The 24614-nt window shown below is 40.1% G+C and overlaps 1 long non-coding RNA gene across 1 annotated transcript; it reads right to left on the bottom strand.

Annotated features, from left to right (window-relative positions):
* Positions 1–683: 683 nt before the first annotated feature.
* LOC136834352 (uncharacterized) lies at positions 684–24447 on the bottom strand. Its single transcript, XR_010851753.1, has 5 exons — positions 24333–24447; positions 19020–19108; positions 8325–8529; positions 7410–7495; positions 684–5225 (listed from the first exon to the last, which is right to left on the bottom strand). It is a non-coding gene; the product is annotated as an uncharacterized lncRNA (long non-coding RNA).
* Between the last annotated feature and the right edge of the window lie 167 nt (positions 24448–24614).

Genomic DNA, 24614 nt, shown 5'->3' with positions numbered 1-24614 from the left:
ATATCCGATGGTTAAGACGCTCTAAATACATTTATCGTAGTCACCGCCTTTTACTTCTTGTTTCTCTGTTTTCTATGAGGGTCGAATACAATACTCATTTTCTATAAAAAGACGTGAGAGAGGAACTCAAGGTTTCGAATCTCAATGAAAACGAAAACCAAAACACGAACTGAACTTAGGGTTATTTCTTTATTTTTTGGCCATTATGCTTCGGAACGAAATTCTGGTGGCATAAATCTCCAAGATCTTCACGCCATGTTTCGTCAGACACTGTCAAACAAGCATTTGCCTAAGTACGAAACCACAGCAGTAAGAGTTGAACGTAAGCCAAGGCCGTCTCAGTGGTAACTTGACTAGACCCATCTTGGATTTCCTGTACTTGGGTTCACTTTGACATTTGAACGGGTCTTTAACATTCCTCAGAATTGACATAGAAAAAATGGAAGACTCTGGGAAGGTACAAGGGAGGTATTACTTTTCCCCCTCTCGGCCAATCAGCTGTCAGATTAGAAAACAGCCCTTTAGGTCGGCTCCTCAAGATGGTAACCGATTGGCTGTATACCTTCTGCTGGGGGAACTTCCCTCCTTCGGGGCATTGCAATGCTGGCTCCAAGGAAAAAAAAAATGAGAGAGTAACCTATCCAAATATCCAACAATTTTTTGAGGGGTTAAAATAAAACTGGTTAATTTATGGTTTTTATTTTCACACATCTTGACATTTTTTAATACTAATCACTCCGACGTTAGAACTTATGTTGCAAATACATACATCTATTCTTGTCCATCAATTGGGGCAGTGTTAATGACGCTATTTATCGTTTAAGATTTCCTCTATAGGACCATTTCTTACCACTATTCCCAAGTCTCAGGTGGTATTTTAAATTTTTTTTAATCTATACTAGTCTTTTGGGTAGCTGATCAAAGGCTGGGTATCACTATACGTCTCCCACCGTCACCTTCGAGGTGGTCGTATTAAACATGGCGAAAGCTCAATGGGAAGCCGTGTTTAGTACTAGCCCTCGGGATCAAGGGCGTCATTTCAGATTTTCGTTGGGGGTGGGGAGACGGTTTGGCCAGTGAAGCGAGCCTAATCAGCATTTTTTTTTTTTTTTTTAATTTTGAGCTACGTTTTCGAAGCCACATGAAGGTATTTCATCAAAAATTATATACTCCCACTACTATATGTTTCATCTCATCATCACTGGTAGCTAGTAGACAGACAAAGATAAAAATATTTGAGAAATTTTATATATTTATGATAGCACATTTTAAAAGAAAACATGCTGTTACTTCTTGGGGCTTGGGGGTGAGTGGGCCAAGTTGAGGCTTTTTTTTTGGGGGAGGGGGGAACTTGGGTCTTGGGGGGTCAAGTTGTCTTGAGGGGGCAGTTGACCCCAAAGCCTGCCCCCCAAATGACACCCCTGCTCGGAATCAGAGATATCGTTTATTAATATAATTTGTCGACCACACAATATAGAAATAGGTGTCTATAATACTTTGATCACAGAGGGGGTAGTACTAAACATGGCGTCCCATTGAGCTTCCGCCACGTTTAATAACGGGTTAATACCCAAAGGTTGTACTGGGGTTGTACGTTAGTCTAAATACTTACAGGTATTCTCAACGTTTTGCACCCATGAGAGAGAGAGAGAGAGAGAGAGTTATACCTCACTGCAATCTTACGAGAAATAATGGAGATTTACCACATTGCCGCCATGAAATATTACAATTATTATAAGTGCTAGAGAGAGAGAGAGAGAGAGAGAGAGAGAGAGAGAGAGATTTTACCACATCCAATTAAAATAATACGAGAAATATTACCTATGTTAGAGAGAGAGTTTTACCACACATTAAAATATTACGAGAAATATTAGCTAGGCTAGAGAGCGAGAAAGCACGAGTTTTACCATAATGCAGTGAAATATTAGGTCAAATGAGAGAGAGAGAGAGAGAGAGAGAGAGAGAGAGAGAGAGAGAGAGAGAGAGAGAGAGAGAGAGAGAGAGAGAGAAGAGACAGGCTAATAAAACAGAAACAAAATTTATTTTTAAAAAATTGAAATACTGTACGTTGCATTTCTTTTAAAATTCAAATTACTCTCAACACACACAGGTACAGCTAACAGATGAACCAACGCACATTTCTGGTAATAGATTAAATCTCATATTCACAGATGTTCCAGCTATTGTCAAATACATGGTATGTGAATATATAGGCACTTATGACCATTATGCCAGTGAGATGAACATCACTGTCAATCAGTATATTCCTAATTCCACCATTGGAAAAATGGTCTGTCTGAATCCAGAGCCAATTGGGATTGCATTATTGAAGCTTGTCAGGCACTTAATATTTAGTTGCTATGTTAGATCCTGGTCCCAAGAAGTTAAATGAAATGCTGATGGATATTTTAATAAGATATGTCCCTAGAAAGGTCATCAAATTTACGACAAATGACCAGCCATGGTTTGATGATACATACATATAGACGAGCCTACCATGACAAACAGACCAACTTGGCATCATTTATCTTTGGGTTAGATTCATCTTCCATTCCACCACTACTAGCAGATGATGGTAGATTGGTTACAGGCCCTAGGAACAAGGCTAAACTGCTTCATCGAGCTTATGAAACCAAACAATCAGCTGAGGATGTCCCTCTCCCTGATATTGTCATCATGAACCTATTCTTACAAAATCTGCATTTCACTCCAGGGATGTTAAGAAAATTCTGGATAATCTTGATAGCTGGGGTGGAGAAGATCCTGATGGTTTCTTCCCTTTATTTTTTTTTCTGAAAAAGTTTCTATTGTGTTGTCTTCCATGATTGATAGATTTTATAGATTTTTATGTTGACGTAGTATCTTTATGGATGAGTGCAAGCTTAGTTATAGTGTCTGTTTCAAAGAATGGCATATCTGCAGACTGCAGTAACTACAGGCCAACCTCTATTCTCCCTGTGCTCTCCAAAGTTGCTGAAACACTTATTTTTAAGCCACTATATAAGTATGTGGAACCTAAATGATTGTTAGCTGATAGTCAATATGCATAGATTAAGCAGATGGGTTGGCCTGGAAAACAAGATTGTTCAATATGCCGATGATGCAACACTTGTGGGTGTAGCAAAGTCTCCACTTATGAGAAATAAAGCTACCCTCAACCTCAATCAGGCCAGCAGAGGCTGGTTCGACAAACTCAAAAAGCAAACTGGCATACACAGTGTGGTAAGGCATGGGAAGGCTGCAAGTTCGGACAAACGTAGGGCCGAAGAATTCGTTGATGAATTCAAGTAATTCGTAGAGACTGAAGGAATCCTCCCCCAACAAATCTTCAATTGTGACGAAACAAGCCTCTTTTGGTAAAATATGCCAAAGAGTACCTACATCACACAGGAGGAAAATGCACTGCAAGGACACAAGGCTATGAAGGACAGACTAACTCTTTTGTTCTATGGAAATGCTAGTGGGGATTTCAAAGTGAAGCCTTTATTGGTGAATAACTCTGAAACTCCCCAAGTGTTCAAGAAAAACATTGGGGTATCACTCCGAATCACCACAAGTGTTCAAGAAAAGCAATGTTATCAAGAGTAAATTGTGTGTGGTGTGCAAGGCTAACAAAAAGGCATGGGTCAAGAGGCAAATTTTCACTGAGTGGTTCAATGAAATGTTTGGCCTGAGTGTGAAGCAATACCTCCTGGAAAATCAATTGCCACTCAAGTGCCTCCTGGTAATGGACAATGCTCCTGCTCATCCTCCAGGCTTGGAAGACCAATTATTGGAGGAGTTTAATGTATAACAGTGAAGCTCTTGCCCCCTAATACCACTTCTCTCATCCAGCCCGTGGACCAGCAGGTCATTTCAAACTTCAAAAACCTGTACAATAGACAAAAGCACTGTTTCACAGGTGCTTTGAAGTGATCTTGGACATGGAACTGACCCCAAGAGAGTTCTGGAGGAATCACTTCCAGGACAATGAACTCTGCATGGAGAAAATTGTGGCCAGAACTTGTACTCAAGAAGGATTTTGAAGGATATGAGCCTGACCCTAATGTTGTGGAATCTATTGTGTCTTTGGGGAAGTCCATGGGAACGTGAGTGGCCAGATGTGGAAGAGTTGTTGGACGATCACAGGGAAGAGCTAACCACTGAAGAGCTGCAAGACCTTCAACTGGAACAGCACCAGACAGCAGATGAGGAATCAGAGGAGGAGGAGGAGGAGGAAGAGGAGGAGGAGAGAGGGGATAATGTGCCTTCTTCAGTGATTAAGGACAAGTGCAAAGTGGAGTGAGTCGCAAAGTTTTATGGAGAAATATCACCCTAACAAAGATGTTGGAAGACATGTCTGCAACATGTTCAATGATAATGCCTTGTTCCATTTTAGGCAAATCTTAAAGAGACGCCAGAAACAGATGTCTCTGGACAGATATTTTGTGCGACAGTGGTCCAGTGACTCTCCAGCTGGTCTTAGTGCCAGTAAAAAACAAAGAAGGGAAGTAACCCCAGATAGGGCCTTGATACCTAAGTCCATATGGAGGGGGATTTCCCTTCCAAACAACCTCTCCTCCTCCCTCTTCCCTCCTCACCATCTTTCCATACGCCAACAAGAGTCTTCAATAAAGGTAAAAGTGATGTTAAATGTTGATCTATCCATTTCAAGTCATTTATATTTATTTCTCACTGTTTTCTGTATGTAAAACTATAGTTACTCTATAAAATGTATTTTTTGTTAATATTTTTGGGTGTCTGTAATAGATTAATGGGATTTACATTATTTCTGATGGGAATTATTGCTTCAGTTTTCGAAAGATTCAGTTTTCGCCAGACTTTCTGGAACAGATTACATACGAAAAACGAGGTTCCACTGCACTTTAAATTAAGGGCAATACCAGGCAATACAGTGTAATGAACACTCGCATTTAAGCCTGTAACCTAAATAAGAAATTAAATAAAATACAACTGATTACATGACAAGCAAATATAGAACTAAGAAGCAAAAACACTTTGCAACGGAAAAACTCAAAGGCATTTCTCGACTGCTGCAAGATCAGTTATTTTCAAACCCAAACATAAAATGGACTAATTTTGTTATTTAGAAAGCTGAGGTAATAAAGTCTCTTTTACATGAAATCAAGGGTGCAACAATTTTAACTACCATCCATGCCCATATTCTTCAGATTTATCCCAAGAGTTGAAAAACAACTGTTGCAACCGATGTCTGTGCTGCCTGTCTGGAAAGTAAAGAACATACTTTAGTATATGATGCCTGCACGCTATCTCAACACTTTGCACACTTTTTTAAAATTAACTCTGGCAATGAATTCATTACAAAGTACTGCAACACTCTTGTCTATCTACAATGACACCAAGAGATATAAATCTCTGAGACTAATTCTTCAATGTTTTTATGCTGATGTTGCCTTCAGTATACTGAGAGAAGAATGGGACAGAATTACTATTTATACAGAACAAGTCCACAGGGGCCATTGACTTGAAACTCAAGCTTACCAAAGAATATAGAGTTCATTAGGAAGAAGTAAGAGGTGGTAAAGGGAAATAGAGAAAGAAGAGATCTCACTTATTAAAAAAGAAAAAAAAAATGAATAAACTGATAAATACATAAAAATGTATTAAAATGCCTGGAGAATAGTATTAAGGTAGTAATGCATTGCATCCTCGCTTGAACTTTTGAAGTTCCCATTGCATGAAATCCTCCGGGAGACTGTTCCACAGACATAGAGAAATAAGATTGCAGGAGCATTTGACAAGCTGACATTCTGGTTTTGTGCCAGAGAAATGATTAAGAGAGGCTGTCTTCATTGGGGTAACTACAGAAGGGCCATACTCAAAGGAAGATGTTACAACACCATGTGTTTGGGATCTTGAGAAAGATTTTGTTAAGTCCCCTACGAGGGCCAAAGATATTTTATAGATGGACACAGATGAATTCATTTCCCACCTTATTAAAACGATGTTGATGATTAAAAACAGAAGGCAATCCCATGAAACAAATTAATAGCAAGAGCCATACACTCACAGTTGCTAGAGTTGGAAAGTATGGCTGGAACCTAGCCCCTAACACAGAGAGAGAGAGAGAGAGAGAGAGAGAGAGAGAGAGAGAGTTTTGAGGTTAGAGAGAGAGAGAGAGAGAGTGTGGTAAAATAGTTTAACCTGACTACTGTGTTGACATCCTTAACTTTGGCAGAGCTGACCCAAAAGTTTCTTCTTATGTAATTTAGATCATAAATAGAGAAGTTAAATATAGGCTACCATATAACCAAATTTTTTAAGGTTCAAAACTTGTTATATGCTGGTGGCCATATTCAGGGAAGCTGTAAAATAAAACATCCCTACAATTTCAAGCTGTACAAGTGGGGAGTGGGTCAAGGGATGTTCATCTAATATCCATGGGCAGACACCTGTCTGATGTGAATGGGATACAAAATGACTTGTATGCAGCATACAACCTAAAATGAAAAATGCCACGTTACATTATGAACAGTGGCATTCAATGATGCCTGAATTACTAGCACTTTCAGCTATATTGATCTAATCACAATAGCCACAGCTAAGCAAGCTTTGTCTGCACTCTCATTTAATACCAGTGTTCACCCACACTGAAACTTTCCATTTACAAAGGGTGTGTTTTTTATTCTAATCAAATTTCTCTACTCTCACTTCTAATAAAATTTCTCTACTCACAGGACTGGCCAGAAGGTTCTTTCTTAAACAAAGCAAAAAACTGCAACTGGAAAGAGAAAAAGAGAAAGTTGACAGCCATGTTGGAGGAGAGGAAATGGATGGAAAGAAAAACAAAATAAGCAGTGATACAAAAAAATATTCCTCTAAATCATCTATGAATGTCTGGGCAGCTACTCCCCTTCCTGTAGAACACGGAATGGAATGAAATATAAAATTTAGGAAAAAAGGCCAAGCACTAGGACCTATACGGTCATTTAGCACTGAAAGGGAAATTGAGAGTGAAAAGCTTCTAAGTGTGTGACCAGAAGAAAACCTCGCAGTTGCACTTTGAAACAACTGTTAGGAGAGGGTGGAAAGTAAAATGGAAAAAAGAGAGCATGAATGGAGATACAGCAAAAGGAACAAAAGGGGTTGCAGCCAAGGGCCAAAAGGATGCTGCCATGAATCTTCAGTACTGCCTACAGTGCACTGATGGCACTATCCCCAATGGGGTGTGGAACATCAAAAGGTATGATATGATGACCATGAATCTTCTGCTATAAGTATTTTGATTAAATACTTACTAAAATTACATAAAGAGTAAAAGCAAATATAAAACAAGAGAAATCACCAGAAAGGCCTATACTTGTAAGGAGGTCTTCAGGACATCTTTACAACTAATGTGAACAAAACAAAAATACTGTATGTACAAAAATAGTTTTAAACATGATTACCTCTGCTAGCAAATAGGACAGAGCCTTGTTTACATCCAACTAGAGATACTGATGTGCTGTACAAAACAAGGGTCCATTCATCATTTCTGAAAGGAAATACATGGCATTAAAATGAAATTCACCATAATATATTTTCAAAGCAGAAACAATGAATGACACCTAAAATATACAAAATGACCTAAAATATACAAAACCATAGAGCTTCCAGTAAAAGCTCCTTCCCTTTCTGCCTGAACTTAGTCTTGACTGACATGACAGGGTATTAGGTCACTTAAGACTAAGTGGTGTGCACTGATATTAAGCAAAGAACAGTTGATATTTTTTGTCAAAACCATCCCAGGAAACAAGAGGTCCAAATCTCATCTTCCAAGCCCTTATTTGATGACTGTCTCAAGAACATTAGTGTGGGCACCAACAGGAATAGACTGTTTGTGCATACCAAATGTAAAAGTTACCCCTGAATGCTTCCCTAGTCATTCAAACCCGCTTACTTTTACTGATAATAAAAAGCTAAACAGTAATTGTAGTTTAATTTACATCTGTTTATGTACAGCCTTTATAGCCCCGCACATTGTAATTGTAAAAGTATGTTGGAGCTATATCACTCAGTTTTTGGTTCATTAAAATCCCAACAAAACTGACAAACTACAACTGTAGGATAGTAACACTATAAGTCAGTCTTGCCACAAGATACAGAAACCAGATAAAAGTTCGAACTTCTCTCACATTTACAAAAATTGCAAAGATTTGTTTCAATTCATTTAAGAAGTATTTAAGGAAGTTTAAAATATTTGTGCAAGTATGATTAAAAATGATTTTGTTCCTCAAGATATTTTATAAAATATCTGTATACAAAAAAAATTGTAAACAGACTCAAAGCAAAACATCATGACGAAAAATTGTATCCGTACTCACTCTCTCTGTAATGGTCATAGATCCTGTCAGCAGACGATATTCATGGCTGCCATTGTTAAAAAAAAATGTATATTTTCAACTCTTCTTTCAGAACTGGCCAGAGATGCATTGATTCTCAGAGGCAGACATTGCCCATAATGAGCACCCACCTACCCCTATCCTACTCCAAAAATCGCATAGTCAGAGCGCTGATGGATGAAGTCGCCTGAAATAGAAGAGAAAAGACTCTGTCTTCAAAAATTAAAAAAAGGCAAATTGGTTAATCTTCAAAATAAACATCAGAGAATATCAAGATTTTGGTTTAGTTCTTTATCTAAAACTAAATCGTAACCAAACAATTTTGTGTAAATCATTCATATATGGCTTTGGAAGCTGTCTGGAACTCTGTTTGTACTCTGTATCTATGACTATAGGCTTGAGCACAAGGGCCTGTAAAGTATACTAGCATGCTATGTCTACCATTTCTTAACCAGGAAAGTCCCATAAGTGGAAAACGGAAGAGTTGAATACATGATGAACACCATTAGCATGTGATATACTGACTGTTCCCGAAGCTTGTGACAAACCTTTGCAGAGTAGGGCACACAGCAGTGGACAACAACAAATAGTGTAAATAGCAAATACACCAACTGCATGATAAAAAAAAAGTTCTTGGAACCACTGGAGTTCCCTAATGTGTGTGTATCTTGCAAAACTTGGGACAAAATGCAGTGAACTCTTCCACCAAATTCAATGTAACTGTTCATATGATGCTATATAATCAATACACATGTTAATATAAATGCCAAGCCAGTTTTTCAACTATGGAAATGGCTAACACAAAGTGAATTTTTGTCTTGTGAGAGTGATCAAGGCATCTTGCTGTATTTTCTCATTCTCCCAGGCCAAAAACTACATTATTTCCAATAAAATGATAAAAGCAAATGATGTGAACTAAAAGAATTAGTGTCAGAATACCAAGTGATTGGAGAAACTGCACTGGATTCGTACAAGTCCACTGAAATAATGATGGGAAGTCAATTTACCAGGCTACATGAACACATGGCCTGTAAAGGAATGCATAGACAAAGAAAAGAAGCCTTCACTAAAGATTATAATCATCCAATACACTGAACAGTCATAAGAGTCTTATTTTGCCTCTCATAAGGTTACCCAAAGTGCAATCTTTTCATTAATGAGGAAAAACTGAGGGTATATACAGCTGAAGAAGTAGGGCAGCTAAAAGAGAAAGCTGATGGACTTGGGAGGGGATGTTGCAAAGCGTCTTTGGTATCATTAACTTCAGCTGCGCAAGGAACAATACAAGAGCTACCCACCTGCAGCTGTGGGGAGAACTTGAAGAGAATATGTAAATTTTTATAATAAAATTTATTATTTGGATACTTACCTACTGTTAAAAGTTAGCCGATATCTCCATGCCAATAGGTAAGTCAGCACTCAAACAAAAGATTGAATGGCTGCCCTTATGACTGTCTTATACATCTGTTCTCTATCAAGTGTGTTCAAATGTTTTAGCTCTTGTCAGAATTCTCCTTGACAGCCCACTAAGTTGTGGGGAGGCTGGGTGGGGTCTACTTTAACATTAGATAAGTATCCAAATAATAAATTTTATTACGAAAATTTATATTATTTGGGATGAATCTTACCTACTGTTAAAGTTAGCTGATTCCCACATTGGGAAGAGGATGGTGGGTAGTGCAGCTAGACTAAATCCGCTCATCCAATCGAGTTAAAAGGTTTCTTGCATGAAACCCAAAACATTCTTACCTGACCTGGAATCCTTTCTGGATCTTACTACCACCAGAAGTTGGATTCCATTCAGGAAGCAGACTCTCATATGGTGCAGCAAAGAGCAACCTTGCAGAGAATGGGTCCAAAACCCCTATAAAACGAGTCACTGAAAATAAATACCTTTATGATATAAATATATGCTCCTATACAATATATGTACCTTAATGCTCCCCAAAATATTAAAACCTGGGATTTAAAACAAAGAGCCAAAAGGACTGCTCTGTCTTTAGTTCAAGAAAAGACTACTTGTACGTTTTCAAACACGATTCTGCATACTTCTACTGCGCCGCATTAATCCCATCCACAAGCGACAAATTGTCATATCACTAGATGAAGTTGCAACAGCTCTCACATTATGAATGTTAACCTCAATGAAGATAAAGGTATGGTGCTAGTTCTCATGCACTAGCCTAATCAAATACATCACAGAGAACCTCGTGTTCTTTGACAAAGATATTCTAGGTTTCAAAAACCAAAAAACCAAAAGTTAACTTTTTCTCTTCCAGGCTTAACCTTTGACAAAGACATTCTAGTTTCTAAAACCACAAAATGAAGAGTTAACTTTGCCTCCTCTAGGTTTGACCACTGACAAAGACAGCTAGGTTTTCTAAACCATAAAACAAAAGGTTAACTTTGCCTCTTCCAAGCTTAACCCTTGAAAAAGACATCTAGGTTTTCTAAAACCACAAAACAAAAGGTTAACTTTGCCTCCTCCAGGCTTAACCTTTGACAAAGATGTTCTAGGTTTCTAAAATCACAAAACAAAAGGATAACAGCCTCTTCCAGGCTCAACCTATCTAAGTAAGTTTTAACTGCCCCAGCAAGACAGAAAAGTGTTTCCTCTTCTTCCCCAACAGAGGTTAAACTGGAATTCTTACAGTTCTCTGAAAAACTTAGCCTCCACATCACTCTCAGCTCTAAGGCAAAAAGATAAAATAGCATTCCCTTTACAACAGCCTAAGGAGAGTGCTTGCAATAAATTTACTCTTTTAACTGCCAATAGTGCTAAATAAAAGGTTTCACAGTAAATAGTTATATGGAACTCATTCCAGAGGCTCAAAAGAATCTGCAGACAAAATTTAGACCTGCGTCTAAATTCCAGGATGATAACGAGTTGAACGGGCTTTAATCTCAACTGATCTCAACACCTTTAGGTGCTGATCATCAGTCAGATCTAATAGCACAAGGCGCAAAACAAAGGAAAAATGGAATGATAAGCTAAGTATACAGTGAAAAAGTCTTGTTGTCTATGAAAGTGTTGAAACTGTATGATTGTCTACAAGGTTCCAGGTGTGTAATTGAAAATTCTATTCTAGAACGGCACCCTGAGCAATACTGGAAACCATGGGTGTTAAACTTGAAGTAGAGACAGTGAAAAAGTCCTACCTATATCTACTGAAAACAGAGAAACTTTGATGTCTACAAGGTTCCAGGTGCTGTAAATTCCTCTAGGCAAAGGAACCCAGAGCAATACACAAAACCACTGCTCATGACAAACCACACTTGTTTTCACTGATTAAGGATAGAACCCATGATACCTTTGGAAATCCCCTTATTGGGAGAGTCTAGTCAAAGCATCTCCACGAGTTAAAGTGTGAGATGCAGAAATTAGTGGAAGTGCATAGAATTTGTTGATTTCAATGGAAGAAATGAGAGACATCTTTACTGAGAAAGCTAGAAAGTTTGAAAATAATTTGCTTGATACTCCTCTGGTTAGAGCCACTAAGCAATTCTTGAGCTTTAAATCTGCTCAATACTGTACTTCCTTAGAGTAGATAAAGGGGGAAGGCCTAAGAATCTGAATCAGGCCAACTTAATGAAACACATCCACTGCTCAAGCCTGAGGGCCCTCAAAGGAGTAGTAATTGAATCGTTGTTCCTGCTCATCTGCATGCTAATAAGTCTACATTTGAGCGCTCCTCTAATCCCACAGTAACTGTTGAACTTGCGGATGTAATAGCCATTGTGCAGGTAGTTTGTTCTTTCTGAATCCCTAATTGCCAAAAACACTGTCCTTCCACAGAATTAATTATCAAACCAATATCATGTTGTTCATTTCACTCAAAGAAGCAACTTTCCACTATGACTTTGCTTCTGACCAGGGATAAGGCTGCTAGGCACCTTCCATGGTCTTTCCACTGCAATGACATCTGTTCTTAAATGACAACTGAAGATAAGAAAATACTGAAACTATTGTAATACTTACCTGAACACCTGAATTAGCCCTGGTCACTAACCAATCCGAACTATATTCCCATAATTTTACCCTCAAAGTGGGTAAAGTGGGTAATTAACTGTTAGCATTACCAACGCTACAGGAAAAATCTTGTCAAATGAGTTACCTGAGGTACCGGGACAACGCTGCCGCAAATACCAGCCGACAGAAGCCAACGTCCCCAACTGAGTCACTCACTATCAAAAACTGAAGTGGGGAGGAGGGTGGGAATCATTCAGGTGTTCAGGTATTACAATATTAGTTTTATTATGAAAACTTCATATTACAATACACTCCCTGAACACCTGAATTAGGCCGATTAACAAAATTTTAATGGAGGTGGGATCAATCTAATTCAGCCCGACCTGTCAATGGAGAATAAGCAGGTAACTCATTATCAACCTACTATGTGTAAATGTATGTCACCATATCAATCAATGCTTTGGGTGAAGAGACATGCTGGAGGGAGACCCATCTGGGTTGAAACATGCCCCCTTTTACAACCCCGAAAGATGGTAGCTCACTGATCTGCTCTACATAGGATATCTGTTTAGTCGAGACTCACCATATCAATCAATGCTTCTCCTGTGAAAGAGACATGCTGGAGAGTACTTTGATCGTCATTCAGGTCAGTACTGTCTTGGTCTGTCGACCTCCCATGTGGCTCTTCAGAACCTCTCATGTATGGAGGAGTATGATGAACCTCCCATGTGGCTATTCAGAGCCTCTCATGTATGGAGTAGTATGATGAACCTCCCATGTGGCTATTCAGAGCCTCTCAGGTATGGAGGGGAATGAAGCAGTGTGCCGAGCCGCTGACCCTCCGGATAAGACCCAACGATCGACGAGTGAAGTAGTATCTCAGCACCAACGAAAAAGCCTAGCCCACTAGAAAACCCCCTTGGACTCTCGTAAGGAAATTATCAAAGTCTAAGACACTTAAAAATGTACTAAACCTAAGTTCATGTGGTTATACTATTACTGCTGTCTAAGATTCTAATGACTAAAAGGAATTCCTCTATCTGGTTAACCTAAGAACCTCCACACTAAGAAAATACCACCTCAACTAAATGAACGCACCCTAGATAATAGAGTTAGCCGCTAAACATGGACTAAGAGAATAACCCTCCAACGAGGCGGAATTGAGCGCTCTTAAGTAAAAAAGTAAAATGTTTAACCGGACTTCCAAGCCGCTTTCAGAGTAGAAGACACTGCATAATTCCTTAGAAAGGAAGATGAAGTGGCCATACTCCGAATACTGTGCGCTCGGGGTAATAGAGAGCTTGAAGACAATGAAGAAGAACCCTGAGAAGCTTGGGAAATCCTCTCCCTCAGAAAGTAACTAATCATAATCTTTGACAGTGGATGGGAAGGATTCCGCGGAGAGACGAGAAGTGTACGCGGACGCGGACAGAGTTTCTCAACCTTTGATAAATAGACTTTTAATGCTCGCACCGGACATAGGACATCTCCACTGAAGCGCCGGTTAACCTCTGACTGATTTCGCCACAAATTCCGGAAAGAAGAGACAAATACATATTTCCCGCCTGGAAAACCAGCCTAGACACTGCCTGAAGCTCGCCCATTTATCTAGCTGTAGTTAAAACCGGAAGAAAAAACACCTTCTAATCAGTTGTCGTAACGTTAGAACTTCTGACAAATCCCACGGAGGAGCCCGAGTCGGTAAGACAGGACGTTTAATCTTAAAGGAATGTAATAATTCATGGATGATCTTACTACTAGAAATTTTCGGGAAGATGGAAACTACAGTTGCTGCTAAGCGTTGAGTGGTAGCCAGCAATAGCCGTATACGAAAGAGCCTTGACTTTCCGAAGGAATAAAAGAAAATCAGCTATTTTGGCTATGGAAGGTCTAGAGATGGAATGACCTTCCTTACGACACCAACTTCTTTATGTTGTCCAGCTGACCTGGTAAAGCTTACAGGTTGACTTTCTCAAGCTGAAAGAAAGCTGTCTAGACACAGCTTTAGAGAGTCCGGTCTGTCTAGCTGCTCGTTCGGCAGTCACCTTGCAACTAGGTTCAATAAAGGGTTTGGATGATAATGGTGAAAATGCGGTTGTCTGAGATCTTCTGCATCGGGAAGGAACATTGGAACTTCGCACACAATAAGCTTAGGGAGTTCCAGAAACCATATATATACTCGGCTAAAAAGGAGCTATTAGAGTCATAGACGTCTTGACACTTTCCTGCAATTTCCTGATTACCTGATGAATGAGACCGAATGGAAGAAAGCACACACCTGTATGTGATTCCAATTTTGTAACGTCGCAACGGTGCCTATCCACATGGGGTCCACCACTGGTGAGAAATAAACCGGAAGACGATGATTTAATCTCGTTGCGAAAAAGTCCACAGATGCTGGCCACTTCCGGAGAACCTGACGTACTACTTCCTGAGCCAAAGTCCACTCCCCCCCAAAACCCCAATACCTGATGAGAACAACTTAACTAGTCAGACAGTACGTTGAGATTCCCCGATACAAGTTGGGGAAGAAAAGACACTTTGTTCTTTGCACCTTCTCAGGACTCTATGCTCTATGTTATAGTATTGAGTTCTGCTGATCTTGATCCCCCCCTCTCCCCCCGCCCCGAGTTCTTCAGATACGACACACGGAGTTACACTGTTGCAAAAACAGAGACAATACTCTCTGGTTGGACTAGGACTGAAAAACACCTGAGGATTGCTTCCTTGTTTGCAGCCCTGAGTTCCTGAAGATTTATTGACTCCCTCGTTCCCGATCCTCCAGAGGCCCTAAGCCTGGGTTTCCTCCAAGGTTGCTCCCCTAACTTGATCTGAGGCATCTGAGTACAGATGAACATCGGGAAGAGGAGTCGATGACCTTCCAGGTGTCAGATGCACTGTTTTTAACACCACAGATGATCCAGGCAGGCAGAAATCCCATTTTCAGACTATAACTGTGTTCTCGTTGACTTCATTCCTGGAGAGTTACCTGAGTAAGAGAGAGAGAGAGGAGAGAGAGAGAGAGAGAGAGAGAGAGAGAGAGAGAGAGAGAGATTCTCCCTTAGAGGCTTCTCCAAGCTGGTAAAGGCTGTTCCCTGTTGGACAGGAACACCTCTACTTGCTGAAGGACAAACTGGATCCTCTCCAGGGTTGGGAAAAAAAAACCTCAAAGGAAGAGAGAGAATCCTCATCCCTGAAAGGTTATAGACTGTGTTGGAACCAGGCAACACTTGGCAAAGATTAGACTAGTACCTTGCTATAGATTCATTAAGAAGTCCCTCTAAAGAGGAGGCAAGGATCAGCCAAGGGCTAGATACTTCAACAATCTGTACCTCGACGATGCATAGCTGCTGACACTGGAGACATGAGTTAGGAGCAACAAAGTTCATCATACTGGCCACATCACCTGAACCCTGAGCAGCCACACGAATCACAGCCTCCTGTGACGCTACTGCTGACGACGATGACACGAAATTGACCATGGAGGAGACATCCTCCTCTCTAAAAAGACTGTTGTAGAGTGCAAAAGGCACCCTCAACAAAACCCTCTTATGTGTGTCCAGATAGTGAGATGGAAGATGATTTAAAAAGAAGTCCCTCCTCTTCTTGCCAAAGAACGTTGTCAACAGTATAGGATCGGAGGGAGTATGTCCATCTTGTTTGAGAAAACCCCATCAACCCAGACAACATCCACATAGAGTGGGACAAGGCCTCAGACTCGCTGCGAAAAGTGTCCTCCAAAATACAAACCCCATGAGATGTAACCGCTGCCAAACGATTCGACGAAGGAAAACAAGAGAGAGAAAAGTCTCAACAGATTTGCTGAGAGGAACTCTGACACCGGCAGAAGGGTTACCTGCTACCCTATAGAACTCCTTCCGATTAGGAAGCAAGGTTGAATCCTGTCTACCCAACCTGATAAGAGAAGCTAACCTGGAGTCTGCCTCTCTCAACACCTACCTGACTCGGCCAAACCAGACCAGTTTACTTGATGTTTGGGAGACTACTGGTTTAGTTGCATACAACAATTCAAACATTGCTTGGTTTGGTTGTGTAGGTTCCTCTGGAGCCTGGACTACGAATAGAGAGAGTGGATAAAGTACACCATCTGCTTATACTCGCCGTCATTCGCTGGAAAAAAAAAAACCTATATCTGGTACTGGCTCCTCTTCTTCACAAGAGCATTCTCTGTCTGGCTGGTCCGACTGAACCGGGACAGGAAAAGAGACAGACCACCACCTGACATACCTGACCCCATCATACCTGAGCCAACCGTAACCCAGTTGCGCAAACCCTGTAACAGCTAAAGCCGATGACAAAACTCTTGAGTCAGATGCACCTGACTGCGCAAACCCTGCACCATCCAGCGACGATGACATAATACCTGGGCCGACCACACCTGGGCAACAAACGCCCACCCCTGTGAGCGGAGAGGCTGCAACACCTGATCCACCCAACGCCAGATGAACCAACGCCGCACCAGGACGGGTATCCGGAGCTGAAGTCGCACTAATTAAGGGAGCGGTAGGAAGAACTCCCTGATGACCCGGAACCAAAGCCAAACGCACACTGAACACCTTAGAAGGAGGAACAGAAATAGCCACAGGAAAACTTGAGAAAGAAATAGAAGGAGAAAAAAGAAAGAAGTCACACTCGGAGTAACCACCGGAGCACCTACTGCCGACATTGGACAGGTAGAGAACATACCAACTGGTCCAGTACTCAAAAGGTGTTTCTCAGGATAAGCTACGAGCTGCGGAACCAATGGGGACTGAAGAAGGAAAATTACCAGCTACTCTAGTGAAAAGGAGAGGCTGAGAACACCATCGATACTGATACACCCAACGATGGAGCAGACGAAACGCCAAACGCCGTGGCATCGGCAAGAAATGCAGTGGACAAATTATGTTTTAAACCCAGTAAAGGATGAAAATACAGTTGCGGAAGACTCAAACCGCCTGTAGGTTTCACGTCCAGAAGCCTGAGAAAACTACATGACCTGTGTGTAAGGTGCTAAATAAACAGACAGCCCCTCCAAAGGTACGTCTTACCTCAACCCGAAGAGAGAGAGCTGCTGAAACTCCAACATTACAGGCCTTGAACCAATGAAAATTCTTTGCTCTGCTGGACTTAAAGTGGCAAAGAAAACAGGATGAGCGAAGAAGACTCAAGAGCCCCTCCAGTGACCCGATAAAGAAGATTGTGCAAAGACACTGGAAGAAGGCTTAGAAGAAATCGGGGAGAAAAGGAAAACTCAAAAGCAGCAGAAGAGGCCATAGTTTTTAGAGAAAGAAAACTAGACCGACTCTGTTTCCCCCTTGATAATCTTGACAGACATCACTAGCAAACTCAGGAAAATTCTTCAGGACGTGATTGTGAGTATTGGAACCCAAAATTGAAAACATTGCCTAACTAGTAATCTATAACCCTGTGACAAACCCAACAATTCTGCATTATATTGAGCCAAATTGAAAACCTGATCACCAGAATTACCACCACCTCAAGATGCACCAAACTCATCCACCAAAGGAAAAGGAACCTTCAAAGATGAAGGAGCATTCTCCAACACTACAGAACCTGACAAAACCCGAAACCACATCCGAACGACAAACCATGGACTTAGAAACCTTCTGTTGTAAAGAACTCAAAGCAGGAAATAAAACCGAAGATGGATTCAAAGACGAAGTCATCACACTAAAACCCCAACTGAACCTGAACCTGAAGAAGACTGCACCTTCCACTTCTCTTTCTGAATACTTCCTAACCTATTTTCCTTACTCGTCTGTGTCTTACCTAATTCTACATCACCTCAGAGCTTACACCTTGTTGGGAAGCATCTTCTGAGGACAACACTACCTCCCTCGCACTGGGGGGCTTGGCAGCCACCTGCAGGCTTGTGGTTCTCCATGACCCCATACCACTATGTCAAGTAACAGCTGGTTCTGGAACAAGCAGGGCTGAGAGAACGATTAGAAAGTCAACTGATTCTACTTCTATCACTATCTCTATTCTCTGTTAACTACTCATCACTAGAAATAAGCTAACATACTGGATGATAAACTGTCCTCTAACTTCTTCTGAATAACTCTGAATCTAAATACTGTTATTTACTGATTGTAACCTACAGCAAATCCTGACGTAAAGCCTTCCTTTTTAGGCAAAGGATTTTCTGTGCTGCAAATAATCCTCAAGTCTGATCTACTGACCGAGACCTATACTCGTCTGTATCTTCTGACTGATACTCACGCTGAACCTTCCTCCCGTCAAAATACAAAAGCAGAATATCGATTGTGTTTTGAGGGTACTCGTCAACTATGCTTGCGCTGGACGTGCAGGACTTTGTAAGCGGCAGCATCTCAGCACTAGAGGCTCTGTCGGTGACTGTAGACAGAAGTGGAAGGAGCAGGCGCTAGCAGATGCCGACGAGGTTCTTGTCTGGCAAACTAATAACAATTGGGGATGTCAGCCTCTGTCACCAAATTTGTAGCAGCGTTGTAATCAATGAGACACCTCAGGTAACTCATTTGACAAGATTTTGCCTGTAGCGTTGTAACGTTGATAGTTAATTACCCACTTGTGGGCCCAAATTATGGGGATATAGTTCCAGCTGGTCAGTGACCACCCCACTAATTCAGGTGTTCAGGGAGTGTATTGTAATATGCTCTTTTGCTATATCAATAAAGTATAAAACCATGAATGAAACATACTGCTTGACGGTCTGCTAGTTCCCATCGCTCCCGATTATGGCTTCAACTCATCTCTAAGGTAGACTGAAAGAGGGCTTCCACAAGACTTCCTGCAAGAACGATATTCAAAACTATTACAAGCATATAATGCATGGACTCAGAAAAGAACTATACTACTTTTACCTCTGTCATACTATAAAATTTTGATGAATTATGAACAGTTAATGCAGATTTTTGTGTGATTATTTTGAATAAAACATTTAATAATATTCTGCGCTTTTAATTTTTTAAAAAACAATTAAGTTCCTTGTGCGAATGATTTCAAACTGCTATAATTCATGGCTGTATTGTTCGATGGTCTCAAAACATTTGCTTCAATCCAAAACACGAGATGAAAAATCGCTAATATGCATGGCTGCGATGTACTGAATGTACAGTGGGTGAGAGTTATAGTGTCTAGAGGCTGGGAAATAATGACTAACTCCTCAAAAGATGACAATTATTTTGGCCTGTTATCAGAAAGAAGCAATAATGTAGGAAAGCACTAGATTTGGAAACTGGATAAAGACCAACAAGGCAGCATAGAGAACCCAGGAGAAAAGGCACTGGTGAAGACCTGGACCAGTAGGGAATGGATGTAAAGTGGCCAACACTGAAGAGTGTGGTGATACCTAACTTAACATCTAAACTGGGAACTCAAATGCACCACAATTAACAGACATGATTATATTAAAAAAAATCAAATCATTCAATCTCAAACATAATACAAGACAGACACCACCCTGCTTAAGAACATTCAACTTACAAACATTCAAAGATACAAACAAATGGGATCGCAATATAGAGGGATGAATGGATTTTTATTTAGCATTTCCCAACGTTTTGTGAGAGAGAGAGAGAGAGAGAGAGAGAGAGAGAGAGAGAGAGAGAGAGAGAGAGAGAGAGAGAGCGAGTGTAATTGTTAGTTAGTGTTTTGGTTGTTGGAAGAGGGATAAGGGTCGTTGGTTGAAGTTAGTTCTGGCGCTGTCTGTCTGTGAGAAATGTGAAGGAGGGTTTGTTTGTTGTTGAGAGTCTTTAGTCAGAGCTAGTGACAGTCAATTTTTCTTGTGTTGACAGTTTTCTATGCTTTCCGGGAGTTGTTGGTTTTTATTGTTGGTGTGCTGTTTTATTGTGTGTGTGTTCTGTCTCCTTTTTTTTTGTATTTCCTTGTTGTGTTTGTGGTTGTTTACGGTTGTGGTTGTTACGGGGCCTTAATCCATCTCCCAGCAACCGAGGATCAGGGTGAGTGTTGTGTGTTGTTTTTTTTGTTTTGAATTCCGCCACAGCAAATTAAAATTGTGTTCAGAGTGCTCCCCTTTGCCACCTGTAAATTTAAATTTTGTTTTGCACTCCTATTCTGTATGTACAGTACAGGGTACAATATGTGCAGTGTATTGTGTTTTGGGATGAAAAATGTACAGTACTGTACTGTATTGATTTTATATCATACTGTAATTAAACAGGCAATTAAAGTAGAGTAACCAACTTACAAACAATTCAACATACAAATGGCTGTCTGGAACGTAACTTGTTTGTAAGTAGGGTGGTGTTTGTATTCCATTATTAGATGACAGTCAACATATTTACATTCATGAGACGCCATCCAAATTCTTTGGGAGTTTACTCTTTGTCTACCAGATATAAAACCTCCTGTATGCCGTACGTCTTCCTTTTTGTTTTTCCCTCATCTGTTCCCTTTATTCTTTCCTACACAGCTGAAAATTCTTCAACTTTGCCTAAATCCAAGCTTGGCCTCTCAATGCAGAGTAAATCCTTCCTTACAAATTTTAGTCAGTCTGGGAATGTGGCTTGGGGGCAATGTCTCACAAGACTGTGAGAAGGATAACACTGGATGTCACGTCAATTACAAAGCTACTTTAGGGGCACCTAATGTCACTACCCCTCATTCAAACACCACAATGAACTCAATTAGAAAAGTCTCCACTCATATTCTGACGAGTTTTGTAGCTTGTATACAATTTCTCACTACGCTGTCATCATGTCCCAAGGCAACATGATTAACTTGGGTCACTAAAACTGACAAAGATGCAAATCCCCTTTCAGCATAACAAAACCAGAAACACAATAAATAAACATTTAGTAAAGAGTTTAGTTAGCTTTCATAAACAAGTGCCTGGAACTCTTCCAAGTATCAGTCAGTTGTCAGAACAAGATGTGCTCTGGAAACAATACCTTGTTATAAACTTCACGAAAAGCTTTCAGCTACCAGAATATCCATACCATATACTTCTCAACTTGCATATGACATACACAAAACTCAGATTCAGCAGGTAGTTTCTAAGATGCTATTTTCATGCTTTCCCACATTAACTCAACCAGGACAATAATACAGACACCATCCTACATCAGATCATTCAACTTACAAACATTCAGAGATACAAACAAACAGGATCGCAAATTAAAATTTGTGTTCATAGAGCTCCCCTTTGCCACCCGTAAGTTCAAATTTTGTTCTGCACGCCTATTCTGTACATACAGTACTGTATGTACAGTGTATTGTGTTTTGGCAGAAGCAAGAAGCCATAATGGGTCCGAACTTCCTGTTATTTACACAGCCATCAACTTCACCTCAAAGACAGAACCTTCACTTTTAAAATGAAGTTTGCCTCCATCCACTGCAAGAGCCCTTTCCACATTTACTAGCTATTCTCTCTTAGCAATAAATGTGTTGAAAAAGAAAGACCCAGTTCTCCTCTTCCAATGCAGTTGGTAGCAGTGTTAGTGAAATGTGGGAATGTGGCCTTTGGTGTGGAAGTTTTCATGCACAAGATGATGAGATGCAGAAGTGGCGTCTTCATTTGACAGTTTGCCACACCAAGTGTGAAAAAATCTTCCACACTCTTTTTTGGGGCTTATTGTGGCCAGAAATATTTTCTTATGTGATTCATTTACCAGTAATCTCAGTCATTTGCATATTTATACACCTGTTCATATAATAATGACTGAATAAAGAACCATCAAAGAATGGCTGTTTACACGCCAAATTATGAAGCAGAAGTCATCGATACAGGAACGATGTCTGGATTAATACGTAGAATGCAGAACAATTAAGGCAACTTAAATCTACTTAAATTTGTTTTAATAAATGTAAAAGTGATTGTGATCACTTGATAAGGGAAGCTCTTTGCAAACATTAAATGCATTTAATGTTTTGATTTATATTATAGTCTCACTATCACTTAATGCAGTAAGCATGTCAAGAGACCCATGTAAAAAACATTTAGGTTTTCCTGTTAACATGTTTACTTAAGGGAAATCATCTTTAGAGAGTAAAGGGAAGCATACAGAATATTGTTTTAGGTAAGTTAGATTTTACTGATGGTTGAATGAATATAAAATTTTGGCGAGCGCGGAAGTCAGTGGTGTGGAAGTGTGGCAACACTAGTTGGTAGCCTATATTTATGTAAATAAGGTAATTCTAAGCCGTAGTTCCGCAGTGAGCTAGACCATGGCAATTGACGTTTTCCTGTTATCTTACTTGCTTTACAAGAATTTAAAGTAATATTTTGTCAGCCAGCTGGCACCATAATTGACCTTTGAAGACTTTTACGATACTGTGGGTAGATCTAAGCTGGCATTCTCCTGATGGCCCCCACCCCCCTCCATACTGCAAAATTGTAACCAGTAAACACCCCTAGGGTATGTTAGGCTGGTATTTTTAGGGGTGTTTACTGGTTACAATTTTGATTATTAGCTATGGAGGGGGGGTGGGGGGCTCACCGCAGAATGCAGGCTTAGATCTACCCCGTCAGTATCGTATAGTCTTCAAAGGTCAATTACAGTTTAGTTACAGCCAGCCGACAAAATATTACTTTAAATTTTTGTAAAGCAAGTAAAATAACACAAGAAAACGTCAATTCCCATAGTCTAGCTCACCGCGGAACTACGGCTTAGAATTACCACTTGGTCTCCACCTGGTATCAGGCAACTAAGTTTGGCACAACAAATGAAACATCTGCCACAAATAGTGCAATGCTTACTTAACAAACAACACAAAACATATGTTATTTTAATAATGTTCTACTAAATTATTGTTGCTTTAAATAAAGTAAAATGCAAGAACCTTATCAATATAGTTTATATATATGTATAGTATATGTTAATCAACTGCATAAGCACAGGCTTTGATTGAATGACAATACATTCACTTATTGCTGGCAACATTTACAAACCTAACGGTAATTTTAAGCTGTAGTTCCGCGGTGAGCTAGACTATGGCAATTGACGTTTTCCTATGTTATTACTTGCTTTACAAGAATTTAAAGTAATATTTGGTAATTCTAAGCTGGCTGTCCGAGGTGAGCTGGACTATGGCAATTGACGTTAGGTAATTCAAGTCGTGTAGTCTTCAAAGGTCAATCACAGTTTAGTTACAACCGGGTGACAAAATATTACTTTAAATTCTTGTAAAGCAAGTAAAATAACATAGAAAGACGCCAATTGCAAAGTCTAGCTCACCGCGGACAGCCGGCGAGAATTACCTAATATTTTGTTGGCGGCTGTAACTGGGCCTGAATTGACCTTGAAGATTGACATGATAAGGTACATCTAGCCGGCATTCTCGGCGTAACGCCCCCCCCACTTTCATAGCTAATACTGCAAAATTGTAACCAGTAAACACCCCTAGGGTACATTAGGTTGGTATTTTTAGAGGTGTTTACTGGTTACAATTTTTAATGTATTAAACTATGAAAGGTGGGAGGCTCACGTGAAAGCCGGCTTAGATCTACCCATCATGTAGTCTTCAAAGGTCACTTACAGTCTAGTTACAGCTGGTCGACAAATTACTTTAAAAGTCTTATAAAGCAAGTAAAATAGCATAGAAAACGTCAACTGCCATAGTCTAGCTCACCGCGGAACTACGGCTTAGAATTACCCCACTTTTACCAACACTGCACATGTGCAATAGCATTCCAGGATGGCCAGAATACATAAACATGATCAGTTCTGAGGTTAATTGCAGGTTAATCAGTAGACCGACAAAAAATTAGGGTATATTCTTGATAAGCAACCAAAATACTATAGGAAAAGTCAGTTTTAAAGGAAATACCCGCCGCGGAGCTCATGCGTAGTTCTACCAAATCTCCCCCTGGCCTATGTTAAAGAAAATCTCTCCCTAGCCTACATTACGGAAGTCTTCCCTAGCCTATGTTAAAAGTCGTTTGGTGCCAGTCATATTTACACCTTAAAATGAAAGTAACTCTAAGCCTTTTATGAATTAACAAATAGTAATTATTAAGCCGAAAAGTAATCAACAAAATGACGTTAATTTACCGGATAATTACGGGATTCACACTTTTAAGAGACACTGCAGTGCCGGTTCCCAGTTCTCGCTTCCCGGCTCCTGGTTCCAATCTCCAGATAGGTAGTACGGTACTTCGGTAGTAGTAGTAATAGTAGTGGTAGATAGGGTTTGTCTTTGAAACGGCTCTTCCCTTTTCTCGTTTCATTCCTCCTTTGCTTGTGCTTGTGTTTAATTTTATTGTGCTTGTATTTGTTGAAGTACATTGTGCTTGTGTTTGTTTAAGTTTACTTTTAAGCTTGTTGTGCTTGTGT

The sequence above is a fragment of the Macrobrachium rosenbergii genome, chromosome 53 (assembly GCF_040412425.1).
Source record: "Macrobrachium rosenbergii isolate ZJJX-2024 chromosome 53, ASM4041242v1, whole genome shotgun sequence".
Lineage (NCBI taxonomy): Eukaryota > Metazoa > Arthropoda > Malacostraca > Decapoda > Palaemonidae > Macrobrachium > Macrobrachium rosenbergii.
The sequence above is the reverse complement of the archived record's forward strand: the minus strand, read 5'-3'. Positions and strand labels throughout refer to the sequence as shown.